The sequence below is a fragment of the Furipterus horrens genome, unplaced genomic scaffold (assembly GCF_987537825.1).
Source record: "Furipterus horrens unplaced genomic scaffold, mFurHor1.1.pri manual_scaffold_17, whole genome shotgun sequence".
NCBI lineage: Eukaryota > Metazoa > Chordata > Mammalia > Chiroptera > Furipteridae > Furipterus > Furipterus horrens.
Genome location: NW_028327187.1, coordinates 82007413 through 82026841, shown reverse-complemented (window position 1 = coordinate 82026841; position 19429 = coordinate 82007413). Strand labels below are relative to the sequence as shown.

General features: G+C 45.7%; 1 pseudogene; it reads left to right on the top strand.

The window, feature by feature from the left end:
- Window positions 1-295: 295 nt before the first annotated feature.
- Window positions 296-820, top strand: LOC149991433 (double homeobox protein A-like; annotated as a pseudogene).
- Window positions 821-19429: the final 18609 nt, after the last annotated feature.

Genomic DNA, 19429 nt, shown 5'->3' with positions numbered 1-19429 from the left:
TGTAACCACCAAGTTGTACTTCTTAATCCCTTCACCTGTTGCATCCACCCCCCACTTCAACTCTCCTTCCATCTGGCAACCATCAGTTTGTTCTCTGTATCTATGAGTTTGTTTCTGTTTTGTTTGTTGTTGTTTTTTTTTCTATTTTAGATTCCACATATGAACCTAGAGGATATTTTGTTAAGTGAAATACGTCAGACACAGACATATAACATAACATTTCACTTTTGTATTAGCCTTTTAAAAAAATTAAAGTAGGTTTCCTGGTTGAAGGTTGAGACATCTCTCTTCCAACATGGCTGAAAACACTCCTCTAAACTTAAAGAAGCATAGAAGAAGCCGCATCATATTCACAGAAGATCAATTGGAAATCCTCATCAAAGCATTCAACCAACAACCTTATCCGACTTACTCCATGCATCAAGAGCTTTCTTTAGCAACAGGAATAGATGAGTATAGAATACAGGTTTGGTTTCGGAATCGAAGAGCTAAGTATGGAGTCCAGGAAATATCAGAACCTGAGGCGGACTTAGAAGGAAGCCAAGACGAAGATTGCCCTGTGGAGAAGAGTTGAAGTGGAGAATATAGTCGGCGTCGAACCAAGTACACGTCCTCGCAGTTATGCACCCTCATCTCGGCATTTGAAAGCAATCCTTATCCTGGGATTTATTCCAGAGAGCAACTCGCTAAGGAAATTGGGGTTCCAGAGTCAAAAGTCCAAATTTGGTTCAAAAATCGAAGAGCCAAGGTCTTTGTCCAGAGAAATAAAGAACCTGATGAACCTTTAGAACAGGAACAAGACCAGGACGAAGATCTGTGACACAAGAAAGTTTCAGCGTTTCCTCCTGAGGGACAGAAACTACATACAATGGCACCCGTCTCACTAGCAACTGTCTATTTCTCTGAAGCCAGAACAGGATGGACTGAGGGATGAATCAATGTATCTGATGTTACCAGCCTAGGCTCCAACTCTCTCTCACTCTCCCGGGCGACATGGCCTTCTAAACATACCTTTAGCTGCTCTGGAGGCTGAGCCTTCTGGAGATGGCCACAGAGATGTCAGGAGGCAGACAGACATGAGGCACCACATGGCCCTACTGACAGAGCCTGGCTCCACACTTGAGCAGATGTCAAGGAACATGAAAATAAACTTCTTCACACCTGCCCTGGCTGGTGTGGCTCAGTGGATCAAGCACCGGCTTGCATACCAAAGGGTCGCTGGTTTGATCCCCAGTCAAGGTACAGGCCAGGGCCCCAGTTGAGGGAGTGGGAGAGGCAAAATCTCCCACACATTGCTATATTTCTTCCTTTCTTTCTCCCTCCCTCCCCTCTTTCTGAAACTAATAAAATTTTTAAAGAAAAAAAATTAAAGTAGAACATACAAAGAGAGTGCATAAATCAAAAAGGACAACTCGAGGACATATTACAGAATGAACACATGCATGTGACCACCACCAAGACTAAGATATAGAAAATTACTGGCACACCAGAAACCTATATTATGTCCTTATATAGTTATTATGCTTGAAAATTAAACACTATTCTGACCCATGTCAACATTTATTTATTTTCCCTGCTTTTAAAACTTCATACAAATAGAATTATCAGACATGTACATTTTTATGCTCAGTTTCCTTTGGTCAATACCTTTATTTTGAGATTTGTTTCATGTGAGGATATTTACTTATTTAGTTGCTGTATAGTATTTCATTATATAAATGTACCACATTTGTATTTAGTTTCAACTGTTAAAAATATTCAGATGGTTTCCAGTATGTCACTATTTCTAACAATGTGATTATGACCATGCTTAGTCACTTCTTTTGGATAACATGTCTATGCATTTCTGTTTCATATACACTTCTGTGGTAGGCTGAATTCTATGATGATGCCCGGTGTCCCTCCCTGTGTGTAAACGGAGCTCGTGTCTATGATGAAATATCACTGACATGATCGTACTACTCTCTATAGCAAAAAAGATTTGCAGATATAATTGGGTCACAGAGAAGTTAGCCTTAAGATAGTGAGGTTATTTGGGGTGGACCAAACCTCGGGTGACATGTACACAGGCCTAAGCCCTTGCTGAAAGAGATTTGAAGCATGAGAGAGTGTTGGGAGGTACCGGACAGATGGCAGGGAACTGCAGGCAGCCTCCAGGACAAGAGTGCTGACCCCAGCTGACAGCCAGCAAGAGAATGAGGGCTTCAGTCCTCCAGCAACTGAAACTGAATTCAGCCAACAACCAGGATGAATTTGGAAGGGACTCTTCCCCAGAGCCTCCAGAGGGACACGGCAAGTCCACCGCAATCTGACCTTGTGAGTCCCTGAGCAGCAAAGTTGGTCACACTGGGCACAAATTTTGGACCTCCACAGGCATGAGCTCATAAATGGGGGCTGTTTTGCATTGCTAAGTGTGTGGTCATTTGTTTGTTGCCAACAAAGCATTTCAATAGTATGGGTAACTCGGTGTGGGGTGCTACTAACTATGTGTGTGGACCTTTGGAACTGGGTAGTGGGCTAAGGCTGAAAGAAGTCTGAGACACATGCTAGAGAAAGTAGACATCACCCTAGGAAAAGCCTGAATTGCCTTGGGCGCACTGTTAGTAGTAGCTGCTATTTAAGGGCACTACTGGTGAGGCCTCAGAATGAAGCGAGGGATGAGTTATTGGAAACTGGAAGAAGGGGACCCCTGCTAGTTTGTGGCATAAATGCTAAGAAGGTTGTTATTTGCAGTTATGTAAAAAGAAGCAAATATAAATTACAAATTGGGGCGTAAGGCCAAAGCAGAGAGGGAGGAGGTAGTGGAACGTGGGGAGCACAACAGGAAGAACCTACATTGCTTTCAGCAGAATGGTAGGACAGACCCGGAATTGGGAAGCTATGCTGGTGGGCGTTCACAAGCAACTAGGAGTTCATAGCTCCTGAGAGTTGAAGTCTCTCAGAGAAGCAAGGAACATGTTATTAAAGGTGTAGGAGAGGGGCATGCTATTTCTACAGTGTTATAATGTTTTGCAGAATTGCATGCTGCTGTCAGGTGGAAAGTTGAACTAATAAAAGACGATCATGGGTATATATCTGAGGAGATTTCACAGCAGAGCCTTGAGGGTGTGGCCTAGTGCCTTCTTGCTGCTTAGAGTAAAATGTGAGAGGAGAAAGACACATAGAGGGAAAACTGTTAAAAAGAAGGAACCATGATTGGATGATTTGGGAAATTCTCAAACAAGCTAGCTATAAAGTAGACGTAGTTCTTAACTCATGAAGCTATATGGTCATTTGTTAGGCAGGAATAGGCAATAAACATAGCAATGCTAAGTATAGAGAATGAACATGTTCAGCTTTAACAGAGAATGACAAACAGTATTCCAATGTGCTGGTGTCAATTTACACTCCCACCAGCTTTAGAGTTCTTCCTTGTCCTCGCAAAACTTTGATTTTGTTAGTTGTCTTGGCAATTCTGGTCGATGTCTGGTGATTCTCACTGGGATTTTAACGTGCACATCCTTGGTGACTAAGGTTGAGCAGCTTCTTAGTTGTCCATTGGTCTGTTAGTTGGATGTTCTCTTTGCTGAAGGTCCTGTTCAAACAGTTTGCTGATTTTTCACTGCATCACTTTTTTCCTTTTTGATTTTAGGAGGTATTATATTCTGGGCATGAGACATTTGTGGGACATGCATGTTGCAGGCATCGTTCATATTTTGATAAAGTCCTAACAAAGTACCAGTGTTTTCCTCTATCAGTGGGGCTTTTTGTATCCCATTTCCAATATCTTTGCTTACCCAAGGTCGTAAGGATATGCTCGTTTGTTATTTTCCATAACCTTGAACTTCCGGGATTATTTTTTGTGCACAGCCAAAATAAGTTAATCAAGTTGGTCCAGCTCCACTTATTTAAAATGTTGTCCTCCGCACCTGCCCCTCACACCAAGAACGTGCCAGTGGCACAATTGTTGTAATTGAGGTGACTGTGCCTGGGCGAGTCAGTTCCTGGTCCCTTCTCTTTGTTCGAATGATCTGTTTGTCCATTCTTGTGCTCAGACCACTCTACCTTAATTATTATGGTGTCATGGTTAGCCTTGGTGCCTGGCTATAAAAATCCTGTTGTAGATGGGTTTGTCTGTCCTTGGAGCTTCATTATCCTTATATAGATTATAAGCAGCTTGCCAATGTCCAGTTTCGAAAAAAGCTGCTGGGTATTTGAGTAGGTTTACATGGAATCCAGACATTGTTTCCCAAGAATTCTCTCTTCAATTCACTTGCGTACAATTTTCTTCTATTACAGAAGCATTCCATGTCTCTGGTTTACATAGCTCTTACTCAGTTTCTGTCAGGAGTGATATGTTACTGTGTGCAGAGGCCTTTGTCAGCCCTCTGTCCTCTGTTCAATGCGTTCCTGGGTATTTGCTGTTTTCTGATGCCATAAGAAGCAGTACTTAAATTTTTTCTCTTTATAACTTTAATGCTAGTGTATATACAATCCATTGAATTTTGTAATATTGACCATATATCCACTGATCATGCTATATTCATTTATTAACTGTAACATTAGACAGATACATCTTTTGAGGTTGTAATGTAACTAACATCCTGTGTATCTTTTATTTCCTTAGGAGCCGAGAGAACTTTGCCCGTAGACTCCAAGCAAACACACATCCATGTGCCATCGACTACAAGTGGGGAATGCCCATTCCCAACCAGTCACAGGAAGGGTCATGAGATCACTACGACCTGGCAAGTCAACCACACTGCCCTGTGTAATCAGATCCATCACGTCACGTGCCACCGTTTTCCTTCATTTTAACCTATGATGTGAATACTTAGAATTGAAACCTTTGATCAGAAAGGTGGAAATCAGGAGATAGATGATAACGGGTTCATATTGGTGGAACATCCTTCCATGAAAATGAGCGGTATTTACAATTCTCAAGGGATATCATTTCTTCAGCAAAGACTAGTAAGTTTCATACTTGAAAATTCACACATAGCCCTCTGGTGATCATGCAACATTATCGTAGGAAAGTTAAAACACACACACATATCAAACTTTTTTTTTAATGTTTTTTATTGATTATATTGTTACAACAGTTCCAATTTTCTCCCCCTTGTTCCCCTCCACCCAGCACCCCCCTCCCCCAGCAATCCCCCCCAAGTCCATACCCCTGGTTTGTAAAAATTAACTATCCCCCCCCTCTCAAATATTAGGACCCTTTGCAATCTTGTAAAGGACAATGGGTGAAGGTCTCAAGCTCCTCTAGCTGCTTCAAGCTGGACATGGTCGTCGTCCTACCTACCCTTGGGTCCAGAAAACCCTAATAAGAGTGGGGGTGTGGAGGGGAGGGTGACCTTCCCACATGGGGAAGGATCGTGCAGACTCCAGGTCAGTTGGCTGTCTCCGGTCAACGGCGTGTTTGGTTTAACAGGCTGGTGTCCTTGTTGTGTTCTGGGGGCAACAGATTTGGCGAAAAGGGTTAAAAGACATCATTCAATCCATAACTACTAGATGACAAAAGGCAGGGATTAATTTTTCAATGTTCCATATTAGGGAAAAAAAATAAAAACAAAGGCTTCTTTGTAAGAAGGTGTGCTAGGCACATCTCGCCTGTCCAAAACCCTTTTGCCCATTATACTTAGTTTGGGCTGAGGTAAATAGTTTAGGTTTTTCCCCCTCTCAGACCTCTGGGCCTTTTCTGTCCAAGCCATTAGGATAGAAAAGAGAAACCCGTTTTAAAGTGAAGCCCACAGACCACCCCATTCTTGCCCAACCCAGCCATTTAGTTCAGCCAAACCATTGAGTCTCAGGAGGCAGCGCTGCAGAGAGGATTAAGTGAGGCTTTTGCGTACAGATAATCACTCAGGTAATGCGATCATAGGCTTATGTCCTTTGAAAACAAAAAACACGTGTTAATTTATGTAACATAACCCGCAAACAAGTCTCTAAATCTGGAGAAGAAACTTTTAAGACGGTTAGTTGCCCTGTTTTATACCCTACTACTGATCATTGTGATTTTCCTTGAATAATAATCTTTCTCCCTAAGGTTACCCTACTTGTCTTTAAAGGGACTACATTAAGTCCGTTTTTAATTTATCCTGTTCGTTTGCATAAACATAACAAGAGCAGCAAATGATCACTTATGATCTTTAGTTCTGCTTTGCTGGAACTTACCCAAGGAATATTTGGGGTGACCTTCAGTCTGTTCTTCAGGGCACAGAAGCTGTGCCACATATCTGGCATTCATCCTTGCCTGTACACACCTGTTTTTTCCAAGTCTTTCTGGTCTTTCCTTGTGCCTTAAGGTCCCTTCTAGCCATCTTTCAGGAAAACAACCTTCGTTCCTTCCCTGGAAAGATTGCTGTGGACCGCACAACCAACCATGATACCAGGCCTTTTATCTCACGGGCTTTTATTACCTTTGAAAGTCATTCCCAGTTCCTCAGGGCTTTCTGGTAACAATCTGAGCCCAAGTATGTTTCCTTTAGGCTTGACATTCCAGTCAAAGACTTGGTCAGAAAAAAAAAAAAAAAAAAAAAAAGAACCTCTGTTGACAACTGGTCTTATTAGTTCTATGCAAAGGAACTTATGTCATTACTTACTTGTTTAGAATGCCAAACTCTGGAGGGATCAAATAGGGAGAAAAATATACAACATGAAGGAAAATCTTTGTCCTAATATTCACTGAACTGGCATTTCCATTCTTCATATTTTCATTTTTCCCCCACTAAAAAATTTTGGTTTGTTTTTCCATTACAGTTGTCTCACTTTTTTAGCCCTCTTGTTTCCCTGCACGCTGTCCCTCCCCTCCCCCACATTTAGTCCCCACTCAGTTGCACCTGTCTGTGGGTCATTCATATATATATATATTTTTTTAACTTGACCCCTCCCCTTACACCTTTCTTTTCCTCCCTCCCGCCCCCCTTGTTACTGTTAGTCTACTTCTTGTTTACATACCTCTGGTTCAATTTTGCTCATTTGTTTGTGTTGTTCATTAGTTTCCTGTAATAGGTGACAGCATAAGGTATTTTTCTTTTGTTGCCTGGCTTATTTCACTAAGCATAATTTTCTCTAGTTCCATCCATGTTGTTGCAAATGGTAGAAGTTCCTTCTTTCTTTCTGCTACATAGAATTCCATTGTGTAAATGTACCACAGTTTTTTGATCCACTCATCTACAGATGGGCATTTAGGTTGTTTCCAGCACTTGGCTATTGTAAATAGTGCTGCTATGAACATTGGAGTGCATTGGTTCTTTTGAATTGGTGTTTCGGGATTTTTTGGATATAATCCTAGCAATGGAATTGCTGGTTCAAAAGGCAGTTCCATTTTTAGTTTTTTAAGGAAATTCCAAACTGTTTTCCACAGTGGCTGCACCAATCTGCATTCCCACCAGCAATGCACCAGGGTTCCCGTTTCTCCGCATCCTCTCCAGCACAAGTTGTTTGTTGATTTGTTGATGATTGCCATTTTGACTGGTGTGAGGTGGTATCTCATTGTGGTTTTAATTTGCATCTCTCTGATGGCTAGTGATGTTGAGCATACTTTCATATGTCTATGGGCCCTCTGTATGTCTTCTTTGGAGAAGTGTTTGTTCAGGTCCTTTGCCCATTTTTTAATTGGGTTGTCTGTCTTCTTGGTGTTGAGTCGTATGAGTTCTTTATATATTTTGGAGATCAATCCCTTGTCTGAGATGTCATTGGCGAATACATTTTCCCATATGGTTGGTTTCCTTTGCATCTTGCTGATGTTTTCTTTAGCTGAGCAGAAACTTTTTAGTTTGATGTAGTCCCATTTGTTTATTCTTTCCTTTATTTCCCTTGCCTTAGGAGATATATCAGTGAAAATGTTGCTACGTGGGATATCTGAAATTTTCCTGCCTATTTTTTCCTCTAGGACTTTTATGGTGTCACAGCTTACATTTAAGTCTTTGATCCATTTTGAGTTTATTCTGGTGTATGGTGTGAGCTGGTGGTCTAGTTTCATTTTTTTGCATGTCCCTGTCCAGTTCTCCCAACACCATTTGTTGAAGAGGCTCTTCTCACTCCATTTGATGTTCTTTCCCCCTTTGTCAAATATTAGTTGACCATATGAACCTGGGCTTATTTCTGGGCTCTCTATTCTGTTCCATTGATCTATATGTCTGTTTTTATGCCAGTACCAGACTGTTTTGATTACCGTGGCCTTGTAGTATAGTTTGATATCGGGTATTGTGATTCCTCCTTGGCCCTGGCTGGTTTAGCTCAGTGGATTGAGCATCGGCCTGCGAGCTAAGTGTCGCTGGTTCGATCTTCCAGTCAGGGTACATCAGAGAAGGAAAACTCTGACTCCAAAAAACCTCCGCTGCCTTGCGGCATACCTCTTCAGGGGAAAGGCTAAGGGAGTAAACCCTGACAGAAAATCCGGAGCCGGAGTCCCTAAGGCGGTTTGACGTTGTAGTCAACACCGGCAACTCCTGCGGCGCACCTGAAGCCAAGCTGTATTGACTCCGTCTTTCCCTTGGACCCTTCAGCTGCGAAGAGAGGGGGGGTCTGCTGCATGGGCAACAGCAAACCCTCCATATCACCCTGCCCAGGCACTGTAGCTTCAGCGTCATCGCAAGATGTCGATTCAACACGGGAGGAGACAGATACGATGTCACTCCCGAGTCGGACTGCACAGCCATTCTCGGCGGTGCAGATAGACTCTTAAGAAGCTACACCATCGTCTCTCGAGACGGACGGCTGCCGCCGCCGCCGCCAACGACGATTGTGATTCCTCCTACTGTGTTCTGCCTCAAAATTGCTGTGGCTATTCGGGCTCTTTTTTGGTTCCATATAAATTTTTGAAGTATTTGTTCTAGGTCTGTGAAATATGTTGCTGGTATTTTAATAGGGATTGCATTGAATCTATAAATTGCTTTGGGTAGTATGGACATTTTAATGATGTTGATTCTTCCCATCCATGAGCATGGTATACGCTTCCATTTATTTGTATCTTCTTTAATTTCTTTCTTCAGTGTTATGTAGTTTTCTGTGTACAGGTCTTTTACCTCTTTGGTTAAGTTTATTCCTAGGTATTTTATTTTTCTTGTTGCTATGGTAAATGGGATTTTTCTTTCAGTTTCTATCTCTGAGTTTTTATTGTTGGTGTATAAAAATGCCTTCGATTTCTTAATATTGACTTTGTATCCTGCTATTTTGCCGAATTCACTTATTAGATTGAGTAGTTTTTTTGTGGAGTCTAAAGGATTTTCTATGTACACTATCATGTCATCTGCAAATAATGACAGTTTTACTTCCTCTTTTCCAATTTGGATGCCTTTTATTTCTCTTTCTTGTCTGATTGCTCACATATCAAACTTTTAACAGTAGCAATGGATCACGGGCAAGATCGCCTGTGAATTACATTTTGTTTTCCATTTCTCCAAATTATCTCAGTGCTCTACTGCTGATCTGCCAATCTGGACAGTACTGACATGATGGATCAGATAAGCTTTGTTTTAAGAGGCTGCCTTGTGCATTCAGGGAGGTTAAGCAACATTCCTAGCTTTGATCCGCCCGATGCCAGTAGCACTTCCCCTTTTCCTGGGTGTCATCAACTAACATGTCTTAAAGCATTGCCTGGTGTCCCCTGGAGGATAGAATCCCCCTGGGTGAGCACCATTGCTATGCAGTGTATGAAAGTTTAATGTACACAGAATGCAAGGTGTATATAAAAATGATTGGATGGATGTAAATACACTTGAGTATGTTCAGTATGTAATTATTCCTTGCGTAACATAGCCACTTTCCAACAGCATTAAAAGTTACTCGAAAACATCCAGTGAAAACTGTGTAAGTTTATTTTATAAATATTGAGCATCTTGGGGGAAGTTCAGGTGGTTTCACATTTTAAAAACTAAATCACACTAAAATAATCCCTTTGGTTATGTAACATTGTGGGAAGATATATATTGTACATTTTTTTCCTCAGGACTCAATGCTTAGAAGAGGAATTGTAGCCTCAAATGGATTTTGTGTTTATGACGTTTATATGTCTTGTAAAGTTTCCATCTGGCAAGGTACTGTGAATGTATAACCCCTTCTGGTAACATGTGAGAACTTCATCTCTCCCAGCAGCCTGAAGCACAATTAAACATTAAAAACGAGTTGCTTTCCAAAATATAAATGGATGTATTTTTCTGAATGTAAGAGTAATCTATGCTTTTTGAAAACATTCAGAACAGAACAGATGAGGCAAACAAAACTTACTCTTCTAGAGTTTTTGTTTTCCATGAGGATCACCAATCCCCAGTGTGTCACCGATCTTCAGGTCTTGCCAATTCCAGGAGTGGCACCACCGTCCACCCAGATACTGTGGCCAAAATCTAAGAGTCATCACGGATTGCTTTCCTTTGCTCATGACCTCACAGACGATCAAGTGTCTCCAGCAGAGGCTTCAGACGAGGACATCTGGGAGCAAACACCAGACATCCCTAACTTACCCTGTCTGAATTCCAGCTCTACGAAGTGCCTGAGCGTGATGAAATGTTCATTTTTCCAAGACGCTAAGTTACACGGTGCTAAATGGCCAAAACACATTTTATTGTATTCATCCATCCTTCATTCAAGTGCTTCAACTATTTCAGTATTTTGGCTTCCATATTCCATTCCATTTCACCTTTGTTCACTGTCTACTCCATCCCCATAACCTTGTATTCCATGGTTCATTCCATTCATTTCTATTCTATTGCAGTACTTTTATGTAAACTGCAGATTTCACAGTCCTTTGGCTAAATGACACTGTATGTTCTATTCCTACTATGACTCCTTCTTACTTAATTTTGATTTTTGATATTTTTTCTAATATTTTACTTCACTTCATATTCCCTTCCATTCTTTTTCTCATATACCATTACATATATTTTTATTCCACATGCCATTAGATATTTACTTAACTTCCCCTTTCCATGCCATCTTTTCAATACAATTTCCGCTCCCATTTCCATTTCACATCCTGTTCAAGTCCGTATTCCATTCTCTGTTTCATTCTAGTGTCCATAGCTGACAGCCCTCTCCATTTCATCCCTTTCTGCATTCCATTTCAAATCCACTTTCCATTCCTAAACATTTTCCACTTCCAATACAATTCCAGTCTATTTTCATTGTGTTTCACTTCCAGATGCTCATCGGGCCCAGGAAGCATCCCATTCCATTCAGCCGCAATTGCTGGGGCAGTGACTTCCAGGAGAACATCTTGCAAACATTCTGATCAAAGCGTTACAAGTGTGTGTGGCCTGTACCAAGAATTTCCTTTTCTGTGAATTTGCCCATAACAAGGACACGATGGCGCTTATGAACAATTTTTCGTAAGAAGGATGTGCCTCGCAGTGATGTGTCAGAGAGAGTGAAAATTTGGAATGATGTCAATGTTGGAATGTTTGAAATGTAAGCCTCGTCTGTACACAGACTGTTTTGTACTTTAAAAAGTGGACTTGTGAAACTTTGTTTTCCAGTACGGAAAGAGTGTTTTCTGGACCCTCTAAAGCAGGTTACCAGGCAATATCGATGGGTAAGTGATTCCATTTCATAAACTAAACTAAACTATGAGGGGTATATGAATGGCTTTTCTACCAACATGTAAGAGTTCCAGTACTTGCTCATGGGTGGGTGATAATTTGGGTGCCAGCTCTCTTAGAGGTGCTTTTCTGCTTGGCGTACCTATCGGGCAGCCCATTCGTACCAAGGATTAAAACAATCAGTGTCCAGATATTGAAGGTCAAGCCTGTGCATCACAGCATGTTTCTATTACCAGAACTAAGAGAGTAGGCCAAAGAAGGGGATGTATAAATACAACACATTCGTCAGCGGATTCCTACGCAGCCCGTGCAAACGCTGATGGATATTGAAGGGCAGTATCACCCAGAATCCCAGGCATTTGGAGACAAAAGGCAGGGGATGCATCTTACTGGAAAACTCAACCACCGCACCGCCCATACCCCGCCCCATGCTCGTGCCTGGCAACAGCGCTGAACCTCTGGGGCCCAAACAGTGCGGCTCCCACCCCTTTGTTCGCCTTCAGGCTGCAATGCAAACAGATCCCCGTGTAGGGTCGTCCAGATGCCCGAAGGAGTTCTAGGCACATCTATTCTGTGTCGGGCAGGCGCCCAGTGTCCTGGCCGGATTCCGGGAGGGGCACCCAGCTCGAGGACATCTCCTGCCGTCTGGTGTGGCATTTCTTTTAAGCCGCCGCTGCCTGAGGCTGCGCCACCCAGAACAGTGGTGCTGGCAAGCTAAGCTGATTTGGGGGCGATTCGAATTCTTTAAGTGGACAGCCTCCCAGCCCCTGTTCCCTCCCCCCAAACACACTCTCTGTGGTCCCGGGGAAGGATGGGAAATTCGCTGCACTGAATACGCATGCGCCGGCGGACTGCCAGAATCCAGGGGACTTGGAGCGCACCCTAGAGTTCGGCGTCATTTGCGGCTGATTTGTGGCTCTCGGAGGAGCCGAGGATCGCGTGACGCAGGCTGACCAATCCGAAGCGGGGACTCCACAGGGCTGGGCTAGCCCCGTCACTCCTCCCCCTCTGGCTCTAGAGCAGGCAGCGTCCGCGTCCTCGCTCTCGGGTCTCTGAGGGAGACCTTGGAACCATGGCCACCGGGTCGTGCTTGGAGAAGGAGCAGATGCAGCAGGAGGGTGAGGTGCCCGCAGGGCCGAAAAACGAAGTTGTCCCTGCCCCTGGCAATGCCCGCGGGACCGGCAACGGAGTTGTCGGCCCCTCGGTGCCCGCAGTCCCGAGCGACCGGAGCGACCCGTCTCTGTCGGGTGGGGGTGCCCTGTGCGGTGGCACAGCAGGTTCCTCTTCCTGTATCATGGCGGACGCCGGCGCCATTTCCACCGCAGCGGCGGACCCGGGGCCGCCCTCCATGCCCTGTGTGCAGGAAAGCGGGCGTCCTGAGCTCCAGGGCGGTCCGAGTCCCCACACAGAGCCGAGCTGTGTGGGGCCCGAGACGGGCCAAGGGCTCCGGACCGCTCATGGGGGCATCGCGGCTGCCGCAATGCAAGCCACGAGGGGCGCAGTCCAGGCCAGCGGGTGTCCGACCCACACCACAGGCCCCGAGAACGGCCATGGGCGGAAGCCGCGCAGCCCCAAGAAGGCTGCGTGGGCTCTGACGCTTCCACGATGTGGCCTGTCTCCAGAGGGCCCCGCGCCTCGGAGGTCCGTGTCTTTGCCGCCATCTTCTCCCAGAGCTCAGCCCAGCAGCAGCTGCCGTGCACCTCAGGCTTCTCCGGGAGGTCTCGATTCCCAGCCGGGACCAGGCCTCCGAAGCCCTACCACCGCGCCGCCAGGCTCTGCCCTTTGGAGCCGCGCCACGGTGCACGGCCCTGCTGCCTGCTGCTCTCAAGGCCCTGCTGTCTGCCGCAGCGCATGTGCACCAGGCCCTGCGTCCGGTCCTGCTTCCCGCCCCCCGCATGCACCTGCCTCTATAGCTGCATCTGCGCCGGGCCCGGAACCCAGCTGCGGCCGTGCACCCGCGCCGCCACGTTGTGCTGTCTGGAACCAGGCATCCGGGTCGGGTACCGCTCTGGGGAGCCGTGGATCCGCACCAGGTCCTGGTCGCAGCAGTCGCTGTGCATCCACTCCAGGTCCATCTCCCCGCCGCTGCCCTGCATCCCCTCCAGGTCCTGCTAGCTGCCACTGTGCATCCACACCGGGTTTTGCTAACCGCTGCTGCCTTGCATCCACTCCAGGTCCTGCTCACTGCTGCCAGGGCTGGCCATCCGCTCCAGGTCCTGATCACCGCAGCCCCTGTGCATCTGCCCCAGGTGCTGATCGCCCCCTTGTGCACACCACGCCCCCCCCCCCCCCGCATGCTGATCAGCTCTGCTGTGCACCCGCCCCAGGTGCTGATCGCCTCGGTTTTGTATCCACCCCAGGTCCTGCTCCCCGACGTTGCTCATCCGCACCAGTTTCTGCTTGCTGCTGCCGCCACGCTGCTTCCAGGTCCGGGCGTGGTCTCCGGTGCTCTGCTTCTGGGCCCAGCACTGCTGCCCGTACACCCTCATTTGGACCAGGCCGTGCCCGCCGAAGTCCAAGACCTGCTCTCCGCAGCCGCTGCCTCGCAATAAGCCCTGCCCAGCCTAGCAGTAGCAGGGCTCCAGGCGTGGTCCGCTGGGGCCGCCCCACCCAGAGGTCAATCCCTAGCAGCCGCCCCTCTCCCCCTGCGCCTGCTGGCCAGAGGCCTCCTTTCCCTGGGCTCGCCTTAGGGAGGCTTTCTTCCAGAGCAACTCAAGCTCTCCTGATCCTGGGGCCCCAGGCCTTCAGTCCCAGCTTCATTGTCCTGCAGTCCCTATGGGTGCCTCCTTACCCTCACCTCCTGGTCGTCTCTACCCATTCCCTGGGTGGTTTTCTGGGAGTTCCTCCTGCTCCTCCTCTTCCTCCTGCCCCTCCCCCCCTTCTCCTTTACCCTGCCCCTCCACCAATGGGTTTCCTGGCCAGGGCCCCTCTTCTCCCCACACCAGTGCTTCTGGCCACAGCTCCTCTTCCTCCTCCCCTGATTTTCGTGGCCTGGCCTCCATCTCCACTTCCAACCCCAGTAGCGTTTTATGCGCCTTGCTGCTAGAGTTCTATGGTGTGAGGCCTGCCTCTCCAGGAGAGCAGGCTGAAATAGAGAGCATCCCATACCTCCCGACACCTCCTGACCTGTGTCCCTCCGTGGGCATCCTCATAAAATCAAGAGGAATCAACCTCCACCCATTGTGTTGAATGGGCTGCCTGCTCTGGGGTTACCTGTGAGGTTTGCAAGAGTTCTGTTAGCCAGCAACCAAGGTCATGAGTTCTGAAGCCTCCTCCGCCCCAAGATGCCTCTTCTCAAAAGGGCCTGCCTTTGCCCCTGAGTTGAGATTCCCCTGTTCCAGGTTGCCTCTTATACAGTGAATCTTTGTTGAATAAAATTAAAGTGCTGGCTTTATTTTTATGTCCTGTGGGGTTTTTTTTAAAAATATTTTTCAATATTAGAGAGAGGGGCAGGGAGGGAGAAGGAGAGGGAGGGAAATGCAACGGGGTGCCTCTCACAGGCCCCCGACTAAGGACCTGCCTCCCACCCCAGGCATGTGCCCTCACTGCAAATGGATCTGGCCACCTTTTGGTTGGGAGAACCACTCCCAGTCCACTGAGCCACACCAATCAGACCTAGTATGGTTTTTGAAGTAAAAGGGTTAGTGATTTGTCACTAGCCGCTTAAATTTGGGGATTTGGGAGATAACTTGTAATCGGAATTTGTTGTACATGCTGTACATACATTTTTGTTTTGGTTTTTGCTATTTACTTGTTCTCTTTTTATATATGGGTGTTTGATTGGATTGAAAAACGGAAGCCACTGCTGCCCCCATCTTCCCAGAACCCCCATCACCTGGGATCCTTACTCCTTGACATTGTGCTACCTCCACGTAGGCGTTCCCCAATGTCTGATGATAGACGGTGTCCACAGTGAGCCCCTTGGTAGCTCTCAAAAGAACACAAAGGGATTCATTATCTGCACTAACGTGCGGAAACGGAGAAAAACATTAAACTCAGGAAAGCGACCAATAGCCAATTGGAACTGATGGAAGTATCTGGGAACGTCTATTTTGAAAGCTATTACAATATAGCTGCTGTTGAGGAAAGGAGATCTATGCCGCAGGTCAGGGGCCTTCATTTGTTTTTCTTTTTTTCCCCATGTAATTTAAGATTCTTTTTTTTTTTTTTTTTTCATTTTCCTGTTGTGGAAATAATTTTTCCAGTTTTCTTTAGGAACTGTTCTGGATGCCGGCTTGGCAAATGTCAGCACGTCACATTAGTAGGCGCACACACACAAACAGACATTACATAAAAGGGCTTAATGTGAAGAATTAACTAGCCGACATTAGGGGAACAATAGAATGTAAAGCAGAGGCAGGAAGAAAATATACACTGGGATGGACTGGGCATGACTGACCAATGAAACATGTTATCCTAGAGAGCTGTCTCCTTGTGAGCAAGACACATCTCACACTTGAACCCCTTTAAATACCTCAGCCCACATATGTGCAAATGTCCTCATATTTTAAATTAAGTGATAGGTTCCCTTTCTATTTTCTAACGGGTCCCTTTGATACTTCAGAAAGACTGATAAAGTAGTCCCCCGTATTATCAGATTTCCCATCTGTGTTATTTATGGTGGCCAATTGTAGTCTTAAAATAGCAAAAGAAAAATTCCAGAAATAAGCTATTTATTAGTTTTAAATTGCATGCTCTTCTGATTCGCCTGACAAAATCTCTTACCATCTTGGTCAATTCGGCTCTGGATGACAATCATCCTTTTGTCAAACATATCCACAATCTATATGCTACCCAACAGGTAACCGCTTAAGTAGCCATCTACGTTATCGGATATATTAAACTAACTAAGCTTATTTGATATGTTAAATTACGTGGGAAGCATTGTCACATAAAAAAACGATGTGCCCTGGCTGGTGTGTCTCAGTGGATTGAGTGCTGGCCTATGAACCAAAGGGACACTGGTTGATACCCAGTCAGGGCACATGTCTGGGTTGTGGGCCAGGTCCCCAGGTAGGGGCGTGCGAGAGGCAACCACACATTGATGTTTCTCTCCCTCTTCTCCCTCCCTCTCTCTAACAGTATATAAGTAAAATATTTTACAAAATGATGTCAAACTCTCTTTAGGTTACATAAGTTGGCCAAAAATTTTATTTAGTATGTTCCAAAATAGAAAAGAATGGACAAACAGACAATTCGAACAAAGAGAAGGGACCAGGAACCGACTCGCCCAAGCGCAGTCACCTCAATTATAACAGTTGTACCACTGGCACGTTCTTGGGGTGAAGGGCAGGTGCGAAGGACAACATTTTAAATAAGTGGAGCTGGATCAACTGGATTTACTTCTTTTGGGCCCCTGCCTTGTGCTGTACACAAAAATTAATCCCAGAAGTACAAGGTTATAGAAAATAACGAACGAGCATATCCTTACGACCTTGTGTAAGCAAAGATATTGGAAACGGGACACAAAAAGCCCCACTGATAGAGGAAAACACTGGTGCTTTGTTATGACTTTATCAAAATAAGGGCTTCCGTGCTTCAGAAGACACATGTGGAGAGTGAAGAGAGAAACCTCAGAACGGGAGAACCATACCTACAACATGCATGTCCCAGAAATGTTTCATGGCCAGAATATAATACCTCCAAAGTCAAAAAGGAAAAAAGTGATGCAGCAAAAAATTGGCAAACTGTTTGAACAGAACCTTCAGCAAAGAGGACATCCAACTAACAGACCAACGGACAAGTGAGAAGGTGCTCGACCTCAGTCACCAGGACTTGCATTGTAAAATCCCAATGAGGTATCACCAGACATCATCCAAAATTGCCAAGACAACTAACGAAATCAAGGCTTGGTGAGGATAAGGAGGAATTCTCTAAAGCTGGTGGGAGTGTAAATCGATACCAGCACTTTGGAAAACTGGCATTTTACTTTAAAGCTGAACATGGGCGTTCTCTACAACCCAACAGTGCTACCTGCATTGCCTATTCCTGCCTAACAAAGGACAATACAACCTCGCGACTTAGGAACTACGTCTGCTTATTAGCTCACGGTGCTGTAGGACAGAAGGCTCTGTGTGATGCGGCTTTGTTTGTTCTATCTCAGTGTCTCACTGAGCAGTGTTTCTTTGTGGGGGCCCTGAGGAAGAATTCACTTCCAGGATCTTCTGGGTTACTGGGCAAATTCAGTCCCACTCTCACCTCCTAGAGGTCGCCCACAGTTCCTTGCCACGAGTACCTTCCCTACAGCTTCTCAGGCTTGTCTTTCGGGGAAGGGGAGCATAGACCATTTTAGGGGTGCGCATGATTAGGCCTAGCCCACCTACATTTGAAGGTCCACTGATTTGGCCCCCTAAGACTGCAGCCTGTGGAGGGTGTTAGGTGTTAGATTTGCGCCTGGACAAAGGGAGGAGTCTGGTGGACCAGTTCAAAGCCTTTATTGAGGGATGTTCAAGCAGGCGGCTGAGTCTGAGTGGACTACAGCACCAAGGGAAGGGGTAGAAGGATTTTGAAAGGCTTGGAGAAGACCCTCAGGGGGATGGGTCACCCTGCTGGTCAGCTCCAGAGTCCAAGATATAGGTGTTTGTGAAAGAACAATGTCTTCTGATTAAGGATGGCTGTCAGGAGACTTATGGAAAATGATTACGGGAGAGGAGAAGGGGCGATGGGAGTGTCATTAGTTCTCAGCAGGATGTGGCAGCTATGCCTTAGTCGCCTCTGTTAATGGGGAGCCTTGTAATCGGGTGCATGGCCAGTGACGCAGACCGTCTCTGTTTTGGCACAGGCAGTGGCTCTGGTCCTGCCTGACTGCAGGCCATAGTTTCCAAGGACACAGTGACCACTGGCCATGGCCTGTTCCGCAAGGCCTGACTCAAATGGCAGGTTACAGGGCAGGCAACACGGGGTCTCTGACCCTAACACTAGGGGAAAGAGATTCTCACTCTCCTGCCAGTCCACACTCACCTCAAGCAATTCCTCCTATTTACCATTTAAAGGTTCTTACCGGTTGGTGGCTGCAGGAGAATCTGATCCAAGAATGCAGATGGAAGTTCTGACATTCTGGATTCTACCTTTTCTGGAGATTTTACTGGGTGGTTTGGCTGCCACCTGTGTTCTCTGAAGAGTGGAAACAAATGATTGAGTCAGTTTTTCCAGTGAAGAGAGAAGGAGATAAATATTGAAAGCAGTTGTCTCAGGGAGCCAGCAGGAACAGTGCTTGTGGGGGTGGGGTGGGGACTGGGTCGTGACTGGGTTGGAGGTGGTTGAGGAATTTATAATTGAGTGATTTATCTTTTCATTCAATGCTAGTTTTACTACTTAACCTTTATCATGTTATCTATGTATATATATGATTTGAAAATAAATAATAGGTGATGCATTTTATGTAGAAATATTCTATAGAAATTATACACAAGAAATTCAAGGAAATCCTAAGAATGATTTCAAGAAGATAAACACTACCCCAAATATACAAGGCCTGTCCAGAAGCTATCCAGACATGTACTACAAAAAATAGAGGCATTTATTGAAGAAGATACAAGAAAGATTGTACATAGGACAATGACGCCTCAGTCCCCTTCAGATAGGCACTTTGGACTGTAAGGGAGTACAGGGCATGGGTTCCCTGATAATAGGGGAAGACCCCTCCCCCCAGACCTGGCCTTCAGGCAGAATTGGGGCGGGGAAGTGTGCCCACAGTGGGGAAGGTACAGCATTTAAGATACATTGCGTAACAAAGACAAGTTAATAGCAGTTCCTTCCTGAAGGAAAGAGGGCTGCCTCCTATGGGGAATTGTGTATGTGATGGTGAGAACTTTCAGAGACTTCTGACAGACCTGGGATGGGGGTCGGGATGCAGATGTCCACCCTGTATGTCCCTGTGTCACCAGGAACTCCTGTCCTCACTCAAG